The sequence below is a fragment of the Varanus komodoensis genome, unplaced genomic scaffold (genome assembly GCF_004798865.1).
Source record: "Varanus komodoensis strain SLA01 unplaced genomic scaffold, ASM479886v1 scaffold3, whole genome shotgun sequence".
Classification (NCBI taxonomy): Eukaryota; Metazoa; Chordata; class Lepidosauria; order Squamata; family Varanidae; genus Varanus; species Varanus komodoensis.
This window is the reverse complement of record NW_025335761.1, coordinates 54,983,110-54,996,073: the sequence shown is the minus strand read 5'-3', so window position 1 is coordinate 54,996,073 and position 12,964 is coordinate 54,983,110.

Genomic DNA, 12,964 nt, shown 5'->3' with positions numbered 1-12,964 from the left:
AAGACTTAAACCAGGGCTTCCAGCAGGCAATGTCTGTGCTCTACCTTTGGTCCCTTCCACCAAATATCCTCCTATGCCAGAAAGAGGCTCAGACACTAGTAAAGTTCTGAAGGAAGCAAATTTCCTGACATAATGTACATCTACTGAACATGTTTCTCTATGGATCCTTGTGGAGCTCAGATCCAGCAAGCAGGATCCCCATGAACAGAAGATACAGAGCTCACTGAATAGATGCACATGATTCAGGTGGGAATACACCTCCCCGCAGGTCATCAGCTGTGCACAACGAGGACTGGATCAGGGCCAGTGTCTGCATGAGTTTAAGAGTCAAGTTGAGCCTGTGACACACAGCCACATACAAGATTTTGCACCTGCTCTTGTTTAGATGTCTGAGATGCCATTACTCCTGCTTAGGGGAGCGCTTCTGACATTTCCTATGCCAAAAAGGAACTTCATGCAGACGTGTATTGGGTACAAACTGTGCCAGGGCAGTCTCCCCTCCATGAATGAGTGAGCACCTCATGCAAAAAAGCATATTGGTACATAAGAAGGAATTATGCGTCTTTCCTTTGAACAAGCAGCGGGTGCGCATTCTCAGCCTTTGCTTGCTCAGAAGATCAGATGCAGTGAAACGTCGGACTGAAGCTTCTCTCGCCTCTCCCCACAAAGCATGACCATTCACGAAGCCTCACGAAATTATAGCTTTGGCAGGAAAAATGGTCACGGTGGGGATCATGGAGAGTGCTGGGTTTTGTTGTAGTTACGTGCAGTCAAGTCATCTCTGACTTATGGCACCTCTATGATCGAGTGCCGCCCAAAATGTCCTGTCCATGACAGACCTGCTCAGCTCAAGGTTGTGGCCTCCTTCATGGAATCCATCCATCTCCTAGCTGGCCTTCTTTTTCGTCTTCTGCCTTCAACCTTCCCTAGCATGACTGTTTTCTTTAGGGAGTCTAACCTTCTCATGATGTGCCCTAGTATGACAGTTTCAGTTTCATCATTTTCGCTCCTAGGGAAAGCCCTGGCTTGATTTAATCTAGGACCCACTATATTAAATCCCACGAGTTCATCTTCTGTCAGTCCAGGACATTCACGAAATTTTCCTCCAGCACCATCTTTCTAATGCATCCATTTTCTTCCTGTCGGCTTTCTTTGGTCCAGATTATCATTTTGGTTAAAAGAGCTCCCACTAGGAGCCTAAAGTGGGCATGCTTTTCTACCTCAGTGAGAGCAAAGCTTTTAGAGTTGTTTAATCAGAAGATTTATCTGTTGCCCTTCAGCAATGTTTCCAGGGCAGTTTACAAAAACACACAGTGATCAAAATAACTTCCAGCGATCTCTGACACAGAATCCTGTTTCCAAAAGCAGCCCACTGAGCACCTCTGGACATTCACAAGAGGATTCAGAGAGGGGATATTTTAATGCATGGTGCGACCAGTAAAGAGGAGCATGTTCTGGAAAAGCCCTTATTTTCCAGGAGCAGCACTTTCTCACTAAGTTCCCCTTTCCTCTCCTCAGCCCGTTTTGTAAAGAATACATAATAAACTTACAAGGAGAAGAATCACCTCTTTGTAGCAAGGGTTCATTCCCCATCCATCCCACCCCCTTTCCCATGGAGGTCCTGCTGTGTGGCACATCACTTTGATTTTCCCACTTGGCGCAACAAAAACACCTGGCTAACGGATGGGCGTGAAGGAAACACAAGTTACTGTTAGAAACATTAAATGTTACTTAAAACGTTAAGCCAGGCCTGTTAAAGGAGTTTTATTAGCCTGTGACAATCACTGCTCCACCCTCGGAACATAATCTTCCCACCCCTCTATCCTCACCCCCAGTGAATCTTCACTTTAATAGCCCTCGTTCCATATAAAGCCTCGTATGGGAGCTACACCCTCAGTTTTTACACAAGGAAGGCATTAAAACCCACTGCCAAATGCTACTCAAGGTGGGACAGGCAAAGAAAAAGGCAGTTCTGAAAAAGCTTCCAGACAAAGGGGAAAGAGAGGGATCTCTGATGTGTTGATGGAGAGAAGCTCGGCATTCAAAACCACACAAAGATGTCCATTCCGTGTGCACTTCCTTGAAAATAAGATGATTCCACTAATCCCAGTGGGATTTACTTCTGAGTCAATATGGCTGTAAAACTGCAATGTTGTACAGATTTCCTTGGGATAACTCCCTGCAGAACTCCAGAGGGCTTAGTCTTGTGTAAAAATGCACAGGACTGGCTTGCACACGTACCGGGGGTTCAGCCTCAGTGGGGCTTACTCCTAGGTAAACCAGAGAGAAGGCGTGCCACTGGATCCCTGCAAGGGCTGGGGAGAATATGCCTTTGCACTGCACTTCCAGTCTAGTGCTCTAACAATACCTAACAGCTTTTTCCACACTACCGCCAATCTGGGGACCATCAAAATGCGCTCTGGCACACACCCGACCAGCAATGTTTGCACACACCCATCTGAACTGCAGACAGATGCAGTCATGCTACACATCTATAAATCTCGCACGGAGCAACGACTCCTTTCCTTGTGTGCCAGTATAAAGAGACGAAAGGGAATCAATCAGCCATACGATTTATCTGAGAATTTGCTGCATTGGAGAGAGAATTGCTGTTTCCATCAGATTTAAATTAGAACACGGCTGGCTAATCTGTGGCACTAGGAGCTGGAGTTGGTGGGTAGATGTGGACAAAACAGGACAGCCGTTGGGGCTGGTAAGAGCACGGGGGCAAGCGTGAGCCACTGCTTACCTTTCCTAGGCTACAGTACAGCTTCCTCCCTGGCATTCCTGCCCCTTCCCAGAAAGGCACCAGAGGCTGAAGGGCAGAGACAGAAAACTTTTCAGCTAGATGACCTCGTTCCACTTCAGAGCATCCCTCAAAAGCCACAGTCCAGGAGTGGTCGGGGCAAAAGCAAAAAAGAACAGGGACCAGAACCAAAAACTGCTAGCCTGTTTTAGCTTAAAGCTCTTACTGGCAATAGCTGAGCTTTAGGAAAGGCATTTCAACCATTTGCAATGGGGGTAAAAGATGCGCCAAAAGCCAGGAAGCCACTGAATTCTTGGTGGTTTGGGGAACAGGTCAGAGCTGGGGGAAGAGGCACTGCCATCCATGCAGCCCTGGAGGGCCAGGATGGGACCCTGGACCTCATCCCGGCTGAAGGGAGCAATGCACCGTGGCTTGGTCCAGGTTTGAGGAGATGTGAGCAAGGTGTGGTGTGGAGCTCCCACAATGTCAGTAACCGCACAAATGGGACACCCACATGTTTCATGACACTTCCCAGCAGCAGACCTGGGATCAGCAGCAGCTGCAAGATGCTTGCTGTCTTGAATTTCCCACAATGCTCCAATGCAGCATCAGTCTAAGCCATTCCAGGAAATGGTTCCTGGTAAACAGGATCAGCTGGGCAGGTTAGTGCAGCCTATCAGAGGCCTGGGCGGCTGCCTGAAGATGTCAGAAGCTATTGCCAGGCCTGGCTGAGGTGATCAGAAGTGACAGCACTTCCCCCATCCAGCCCCACAGTACGTGCCTCAAGCACTAAATCTGTGCCTCAAGCACTAGACTTTTGTTCTTCTAGTCCCCAACAGCCTGTCTGTAGAGCCGCAGAATCCATGAGTATTTCAACTTCAAATGTGCAGTTGTTCATTTCATTATTACATTTTTAAACCAAGCTAAGTTTTCTGGGCAGTGCAAAGTTTTAAAATAAGTTTCAACCCTACCCCTCACCCCGAAGTATCAGTACTACTGATAAAATTAGCAATAAATCAGTACGGGACAAACCTGAGATAAACTCAAGGTAAAAGAATTAAAACTTAGTAAAGTAAAACCCAATTTGCTTAGCTCTGTTGCAAATCATCACAATCCAGTCAAGCTCTCTTTAACCCCTTCAGAAGGCCCACTAATACTAATAGAAAGTGCTGAGCAGGTGCCTAAAATATTCATCACTGAAATACAACACACTTGAAAATGGCTGATTTTGGCTAGACTATGCCCTTGCTTTCTCCTTTTCAATTCAGGCAATGAGCACAGTCCAGGGTCTTTCTAAACCGCAGGTCCTCCAACTGCAGCCCACAGGACGGATCCGGCCTGCCATGGCCACCCATCCGGCCCGCGCTGCCGTTCGTCACCCGCGTGCGCACTTGCTGCTTGGGCAGGGAAGTGGTGGCTTGCTCACTTGGAGATGGTCTCCGAGCGAGCAAGTTGCCGCTGCCGCCTGCCTCCCATATGCACGTGTTCGCTGCTGCCTCACCGTGTGGGGAGGTGCTGGCTCGCTCGATCGGAGATGGTCTCCGAGCAAGCCAGCCAAAGCCACTGTGCCTGATGCCGCCTCGCGCGCGCCCGATGGCACCTCACCAGCCCGCGCCCGCAGGCACCCCCACCTCCCCGGCCCGCGCGTGTAGCCACTGCCTTTCAACTGGCCCCCTATCGAAAAAGTTTGAGGACCCCTGTTCTAAGCCAGCAGCAATCTCCAATTAAGCATTAGCTGAAAAAAGATTTGTAGTCTGCATACTTTGGTATAATTTTCCATTATTATCCTATGGTATCAGGTAAAGATTAGGAAAGTGTTCCATATTTTCAAAGTATCAGCTGTAGTAACAAAATGGTAGCATATATATTTTAATTGGGTCATCCATCACTGAAAAGCAAGAGGGTTGATTGCTTGGGAAAATATGTTGACGCTGCTAACGTGCATACTCACAGCAAAAGGCCCTGAAGGAGCCATCTGGACCACCGGGCTGGGTGACTGAGTTAGGAGAAGCAGCAAATGGGCAGGTGCTAAAATGGCAGGAATAACACCATCCTTTCCAAACAAGCTGCTCCCATGTGCAAGATTTCACACATAGGCATTCTAACATACCTAGACTGAGCCTGTTTGATCACCATCTCGAACACCGGGGAGAAGAGGAGACAATGAAATGTTATTTGTCTCCAGTAGGAAAAGGGAAAGCAACATGACTGACCTTAAACCACTACTTTAGGTATGACATAAGTTAAAAACACAGCTAAGCACTTCAGAAGTTAAGAAGTTCTACAGGTCCCAGCAGGTGTTTGCTGTCTAAATATGCATGGGATGGCACTTTTCAAGGCTAAACTTGCTATCAATACTGGGTAAAAAAAAGTAGATTAAGAAACAGCTATTTAAAACTCTTCCAGATCATGGTCTGGTACAAACAAAGCTTAAGCTTAAACCAGGCCCAAACAATTTGTTACTTACCAAGCTATATATACCTCGCCAGCAACATACAGCAGCTGACTTAAGAGCCCGATGAACCTTTGGGGTTTGCCCTCCCCCCACCACCCCGACCCCATATTCCAAAAACAGCTCACAGAATGACAAAACATGGCAAGTGGACACCCCATGCCTTGATGGTGTGCAATTTTGCAGATCTGTCCAGGTGTAGTTTTACTGATAGCTGATGAATTTAATTGTCACTGGTTTTCCCACGGTATGATAGACAGAAAATACAGGAAAGTGCAAGCCTGTGAGATACTCCCAAATACTCATTTTTGCAGCAAAGCACTGTTCCGGTGCACTCACAACATGAGGACACAAATGCGTAAGAACAATAACCCCAGAAGATAAAATGCAATGAAGGCAAAAACTCTGTGCAAGGACATCTAGAGCCTACATTTATCTATGCAATGGAGAAATCATTAAACATGCAGGAATTCCTGGTCAGCCATTAGAGCTTGCTTCAGGCAAAGCCATTAGATTTTGCTAAGTAAGATGCAGTGATGCCTCAGGATTCCCCACCCTGAGAAATTAAGTAATGTCATAAGCACCAAAAAAATAAATGCAAAAAGTTAGTCATCCCTAATTTAAATCTCATTCAGTAGGATTCAAAATATTCTACCGGTTGAAGTATCCTCGAGTTCTCCTCTGAGCACTCCCATTGGGAGACGGGTGGGGGGCAATTCCCCCCCCCCGTCACCTCACTCTAAAGCAATGAGGTACTTGCAACAGTACCTGCCATAGAACCCTAGAAGGTCTTCTGAACCTCCAGAAGAAACTGGGAGGAGTGAGATATAGGGAAACGTACAGGGAGTAGTGGATAGACAGCGTTCTCCTCCTCCCTCTGGATCAAAAGTCGGATCAAAAGTCTCCTGCAGCCAGACGGAGCCCTTCCATCCGTGGGCAAGACTGGGGGCTCCATTCCACTCATCGCAATGGGTTTAAAGGACAACTAACTTTCTCTGGATTAGGATCTGTAAGTAGTATACATTCCTAGGTACACTTGCCTGCATTTTAAAAGTTTTGACATTGTGTCCTATTAAACATCAAAGCAGCTAAAATTATCATCATCTTCTTCATTACCAAGGCACTGCAAGATTGTTTTTCAAAACTGCCATCTCCTTTAAAGAATACACACACACACACACACACAATAGAGTGAGACACAAACACATACATACACAGACAGACAGACAGACAGACAGACAGACAGACACACACACACACACACACACACACACACCCTTAGCAGGAAAGATCAATGTTAATGAGTTTTTAACTTAATTGTCTTCCTGGTTTTATGCTGGGCTGCTTCTAAATTAGTTTTACCTAACCTGCTAGGCTGCAGTATCCACGATTATGCTCCCCATTGATAAACACTTTGAAGGGAAAGGCCTGCTTCCCACTATCTATTCCTTGACAGAAAACAGAGTAGAGCGATCAGCAAAACCAGAGGCAATTCAGGGCAATCAGGGAGAGAGGAGGATTAATGGTTTGCTTTTAAAAAAAGATTACCAAATGCATCACACAAGTGGCATCAAAAGGCATTTGCCAATTTTCCCAAGAGAGCAAGAATATGAGTTATGTATCGAAAAGTAAATGACACTGTAAATTCATGCCACTCGCTGCTTTGGAAAGATCTAGTAAATGCACAGAGGGAATAAAAAAGGATTGTATAAAGGAAAGTAGAGCAGCTGAAACATGTCTTTAGAAAGCTGTGTTACTTCCTTCTGCTGCAATGGAATTCAAGCAGTCTGCCTTTACACCTCTCTTCCCGGAGCATCGCCCTCCAGATGCTTCCGACTGCAACTCACATCATCTCCAGCCAGCATGGAAATGGTCAGGGATGCTGGGCACTGTAATCCAAAACACCTGGGATGTTTCTGTCTGCTGAATCGCTGAGTGTCTGCCATGGAAGCATAATACATGTGCAAGAATGCAATGGCCATTCTCATGGACCAGCTTCACCAATGCCCTAGATCAGGGAAAGCAATGTGGTACCTTTGGACACTTTCTTCATGCCCTACTCTTCCCATTCCCAAAAAAGAAAAAAAGGCACTTCCCTACAGGCAACTGGGATTGCTTCAAAGAAAAGAGTGAATTTCTGGCTGCCTCTGGACTTTATTAAGTGGCTCAGAAACATTCTTTGAAAATGAAAATGAGAGGAAAGGAAGGCTGGATGGATGGGAGAAGAATATCCATGGATGATATAGCAGAAAAGATAGTAGTAGAATGAAAATATGTATCCTTCCATGACTTAGGTTTCTGCTAGCTCTGAAAGCTGTGGGCTCAAAGGGCTCGTTTAGTGTGTTGGTGCTCAGACACCACCACTGCCATGTACACAGTTATTTGGGCAGGTTACCTGGGCCTTCCAGACTTCAGCAAAGATTTTGTGGTGCTCTCCATATGGCCAAGTGTGCCCACAGGCCCAGACGCGTAACCTTAATTGAGTGCATCCCCACCTCCCCCATAGCTGTTAGCTGCAGGAGAAGACGACTTCGTGATGGCCGAGCTTGCCCACTATGGCTGGGCTTCTCGCTGAGGAGCCCCAGTTCAGTTTGGAATGGACCCAGAGCCATCCCAAACACTGCCCAAACTCCACTGTCCCCCTGGAAAGGACACACAAATCCTCACCTGGCCACCCTGTGTCTCCAGCATGAAGTCCTCTCATGCTAGAGTAGATGCAGCTGCTGCACCTCCAGCCCTTTACTCTTTTACCTGTTCCCTCCTCTTGCTTTGACAGCCATGCAGAACTCTTGCAAATAGGGCAGAAAGGAAACTGGGCAAGAGACATGACGGAGGAGGCAAAAGGAACCCACTGCAACTGCCCTCTTGCCTGCTGTGCCAACGGGTTTTAAAGTATAGGCATGAAAACACCTATGGAGGACTCCATCTTCCTAACACCGAGGCATCGGTTGAAAGAAACAGCTTACTATTTCGTCAGTAAGAGGGCACTGGTGACCAGTAAGAAAGGCCCTTTAAGGGGTGAGGCTGAAAGGAGATGCAAAGACAAAGCTGCTAAAAGCCCATGTCCCAAACTCCATCGTAAGAGCTCAGCACTGTATGCACTGCTGCCATTCATTTCCTCACAGCCTGAACTGAGCAGGGTTATGACTTTAGCAAATCCCTACTCATTCTCATTAGCAAACCTTATCTTCTTCATTGAACTCTGCCATCATATTGACCACTGTTAAAAAAAAAAGTGGCCCATCAGAATGTCACGGTTAGGCAATATTAACACAGCTGCCCACCAGCTGCAAAGAGTTCAGACAGCAGATAAAGAAAACATTTAAATAACCGTCGGAGTGTCAACAGAACGGTGCCTCTAGCTTTTGTTTGGAAAATAAACTGTGCCTGATCTATCAAACCCACAGCTCCAGAAACAGAGCAGCCCGTTACAACCAATGCAGGAGGGGATACACATGAAAAGTCAACTAGTCGGGAGAGCCGGCACTTTTTGAAAGCAGAATATCTCATGTCGAATTCCCAGCACTGCCAACAAAAAAGGGTCTCGGGCCGGAAGGATGTGCTCTGTGCAAAACTGCTACTGTAAGGAACCAGCCCATGTATCTTCCTTCTCTCCCCACACAACATCAAGCAATCAGGATGCCCTACTCCACATAGGGCAGTCCTCTATTTGCGGGTGTCCTTTGCTTGACGGGTTGTCCAACACAAGCCAGGCTTAAAGATAAGAAGGCACAACAAGGCCTTGAAGCTGCTCGTCAACAGTTTGCTGCACCTGGTTAGCAAAATGAGGATGCACACAGCTCACCGGATCACAGCCTTCCCCACGGGGGCAGTTGGATGCATTTTAATGCTACTTCAGCCACATGTATTATTTCTACATTTGAGCCTCTACATCTAAAGTAGCACATGCCAACTGCATGGAAATCTGTGCCTTTGATGTAATGATATGCCCTACTAGCAGTATCTATTGTATATTTATATGCCGCCCCATAGCCCGAGAGCTCACCTCAGTACAGGGAGAAGCATATGATATTGTGATGTTAACATTTCCTCTGACTCTACAAATGAAGGGGCCAGGGAGTAGGTAAATACAGACAGTCCCTCTCCTGCCCTTCGTGATTTTTATTTTATGTCTTCACATTTTCCATGATGATTATATTTTAAATGTGAGGCTGACCTACTGCAAGGCAAAGTGCTTCCCTCCAACACTCTCTTTATTTGGGTTGAAAAGAGCGTTTTTGTGTTGGAGCTTCGACCTCACCTGTGTTTGGTACTTAAGTTCTTGAACAAGTTCCGTTTTGTTCACTCTTGCCAGTTTGCCTTCTGGGAAATGAGTTCTTTGCAACTCTTTTACAAAGCCGTTTTTTGAGTGCCCTTGGTTCTCTCAACTTTCTGAGTGGACCAAGGGGCTGACTTGGTATATATTTCAACAATCCTTTCAATTGTTTCCAAAAGTGTCCAATGAAGGAAAAGGTAGAAGATGGGGTTCATGACGCCACAGCGAAGTGGTAAATTTGTCAGCAGACAGTCATACTTGCTTGGGACCAGGCTGATCTCCCAGGGTTGGTGGCATTGCTTGGATAGAGAAATGAAATAAATAAGACGAAGAAAGGGCCAGCAACTGGCCCACCAGTTCCCGTGGCCAGCAGCAAAGGTCAGAGCATGCAGCCCAGGAAAGGACAGCCTCATGAGTCTGACTTTTTCCAGGGTAAACCCAGCAGAATTTCACCTCCTGAATCCCTGCTATGAAATGTGCCGTGCTGATGGTTTCTCCTCCATGCTCTTCTGAAATGTCAATCTAGCAAGCCAGTGCTGTTGCAATGTGTTTAAGTTACTCAAAGGCCTCCCCAGTGCTTTCATGTGCTCTGGTGGCCTCCTGTAAAGTTTTGAAGTTCTACGTCTGGTTGTAAAAAGCAGAAAAAATGAGCCCAGCTACTGGAATGCAAACTGTGCTGGAAGCAGGAAATAAGAGCAATCTGGTATCTTTGTATCTCAGGCTCCCGTCAGCGTCTTGATTGCTGTAACATCCTTTCCCCTTCTGATGACTTTGCTGGTAACCTCAAGCCATGCTGGAGGTGAGGGTGGGAGCGAATCCTTCCGAGTCGCCCCTGAGCAGGCAGGGAATTTCAGCAAGCCGTTGTAAAGTTTATTTAGGGGAAGGAAAGCAAAATAAAGGCAGTGGCTGTGGTTTTAAAGTAATTAAAGAGACACAAACAAAGCCCAGAACCCCAAAGAGATCAGTTATCACGGTGAAATGTAAAGCAAAACACAGAAACCAGACTACTCTGAAAAACAGTAATTACCCTCTACAAAATATTACTTTTAATCTCCTTTCTTTACGACCTAATTAAACAGATATTTTACTTTGCATCTGCAAAATGTTTTTCCCACTCTTAATTTGATTCAATTTTAGCATTCTACGTATTCTATAAACTACACACCCAAACTAGTCAGTAATTTTATGAGTTTTAATTTGTACATTTATTGTTGGTTTTAAGTAATCTTTGCATTATTTTTTTCTTTTCCCTGTTCCCTGACTTACTGTAACTTTTTTACAGCACTGATTCCAACCCCCAATCAGATTTGGGGAGAAATGGAGCCCTGTTTCCATGCTATATCCATTTATACTACTTTATCTGTATCACAGCACTGTCATTTGTAGCTTATGTGTTCAGAAAAAAAATAATCATAAAGCTACTGTCACATTTAAAACTAACCTGCTGTGATTTCAAATGCTTCCCTCTAAATTTGCATTTTAGTAAAACACTCCAGCAGAATCCTCTGAGAGGCAGAATTTTAAATAAGAGTTCAAGGTTTTCTATTTAAAACTGCTCCCTTCCATGAGGCTGAGAAGAAGACATACTCAGCTGGCTTGCTTTAAATGCTCTAACTGAACACGACAAATTCTACTGATATGCAAAGATGGAGATGGCTCCGCTCTTCGTTCGCCTACTTTCATGGAAGTTTAATGGCTGGGGAGCAAGCTGGTAACATGGCAGTGGACCCACGCCTGGGATCTCTCAGAGGGAGACCATGGGTTATGCAGGACTCCCCATACCACCCCAAGGCCACCGCATCTACGATTTGAAGGAGGATGGAATCATCAGAAAATAGCTTGAAGCATCCCGAGCCAAACCTCCAGAACTGCTGCCTATCTCATGAAAACCTGAGCCTGAGCAGGGAACCAGGCTCTTCTCCAAGCCAAAGTGCCACCTACTCCCAGGTCCAATGGCTCAGGGCCAGTTGACTACCAGTTGCAAAAGCGCTGTTGTGAGGAATACAGGATCCTTTCGCATCATGGCATCTGACTCACTCTGTTTCTATATTTCTATGGCATATCCAGGAGTAAAGCTCTGCTCATGAGCAGACCCTTCTGATGGCCTCTGCTTTGGCTGCCATGGCCCAGGTCTTCAAGCCTTTGTTTACTGGCCCGGAGTGCTGAAAATGCATGCACCAACCACCAGATCTTTCCTCCCTGCTGACCCAGCCCTTTCCAGGTCCTGCCGGACTGCCTGCTGACCTTGCTTTCTGAGGCTGATGCTGGGAAGGTCTCTGGAACTCTGCCCTTGCGCCACCCTGAGCAGGCTAACTGGGTCAACTGCCCCTGTGCCAAAGGGACCTGAAAACATCTGTCAGTGTCAGCAGGAAGCTCAAAAAGCCCCGAAGAGTTCCATTCACACTTTGCAGAGGGACCCCTTGGTCTCCTGCCTTTACAATGTACCCAGGAAGGCAAAAGGTATTAGCATACCTTTCACATGCCTGGTTTACAACTTCCGCTGGTAAATCAGCCCTCAAGTGACACAAAGAAGGTGATTGCACTGGCAGAGGAGAGGCCATCCTTGTTTCTGTTTCTCCCACAAACTGCAAAAAGACGCCTTCTGCGAATGCGGTTAGGTCACCAGCCCATTCCACTCATGAACACCTTGCTCCATTTAATGTTACCATTATTGTTTTATTCTATTAATATTTTGCTTCCGAATGCGGCTGCACAGTAGGGGCTAAGGATAAAATATGGGGAGGGAGCTCACCCACCCAGTATAAGATCTTCAGCAAATGACTAGGGCCAGATATATCCCAAAAGAGGAATAATTTCTCCCTCGGCTGGGCAAGGACATCTGTATGGAAGGGCTGAAATGAGTTTGCTGCGCAGCCGCACAGAGCTGCCCGAGGACAAGCAAGGACAACCCTTCACTCAGCCCGGATTTTAGCCTAGCTACAAACTAATTCTGCAAATGGCTGACAGAGCCATGCATGTCTCACCAGGCACACCCACAAGGCCAAGATGGGTCTATGCAATGCCTGCAAGGAATCGAGGCGTCCAGCCCACCTCTGTCTTTCATGGGATCATCGCCTTACTGCATGTTTTCCATGTAATTTACAAGCTGGTTTTAAGCACATCCAAGGATGATTTCAACCACAGCCATACGGGACTCATCGCCAGCACCAGCCAAATGACCTTATGTGCTACTCTGCGGGGCAGGGCAAGAGTGGAGCAAGGGAAACAAGCTGGCGAAGCGCCGTGCCCTCAAACGCCAATGCTCTTCCATCACCCAAGTTGCGCAGTGGCTCGGAGCCAGAGGATTTTCTCTTCTCTCAACTGCACAAGATTCAAAGTTGCCTACCAAGCAAAAGGCGTGTGTAAAAGTTTCAGGAAGATTTGGCAGCTAACAAACTGTTTCCAAAACAAGTGGAAAGCCGCTTACTGGGAGGTACTGAACCGAATGACGACAATAGGGCGGAATGAGGAAAATGAGCCCGTCCAAAAT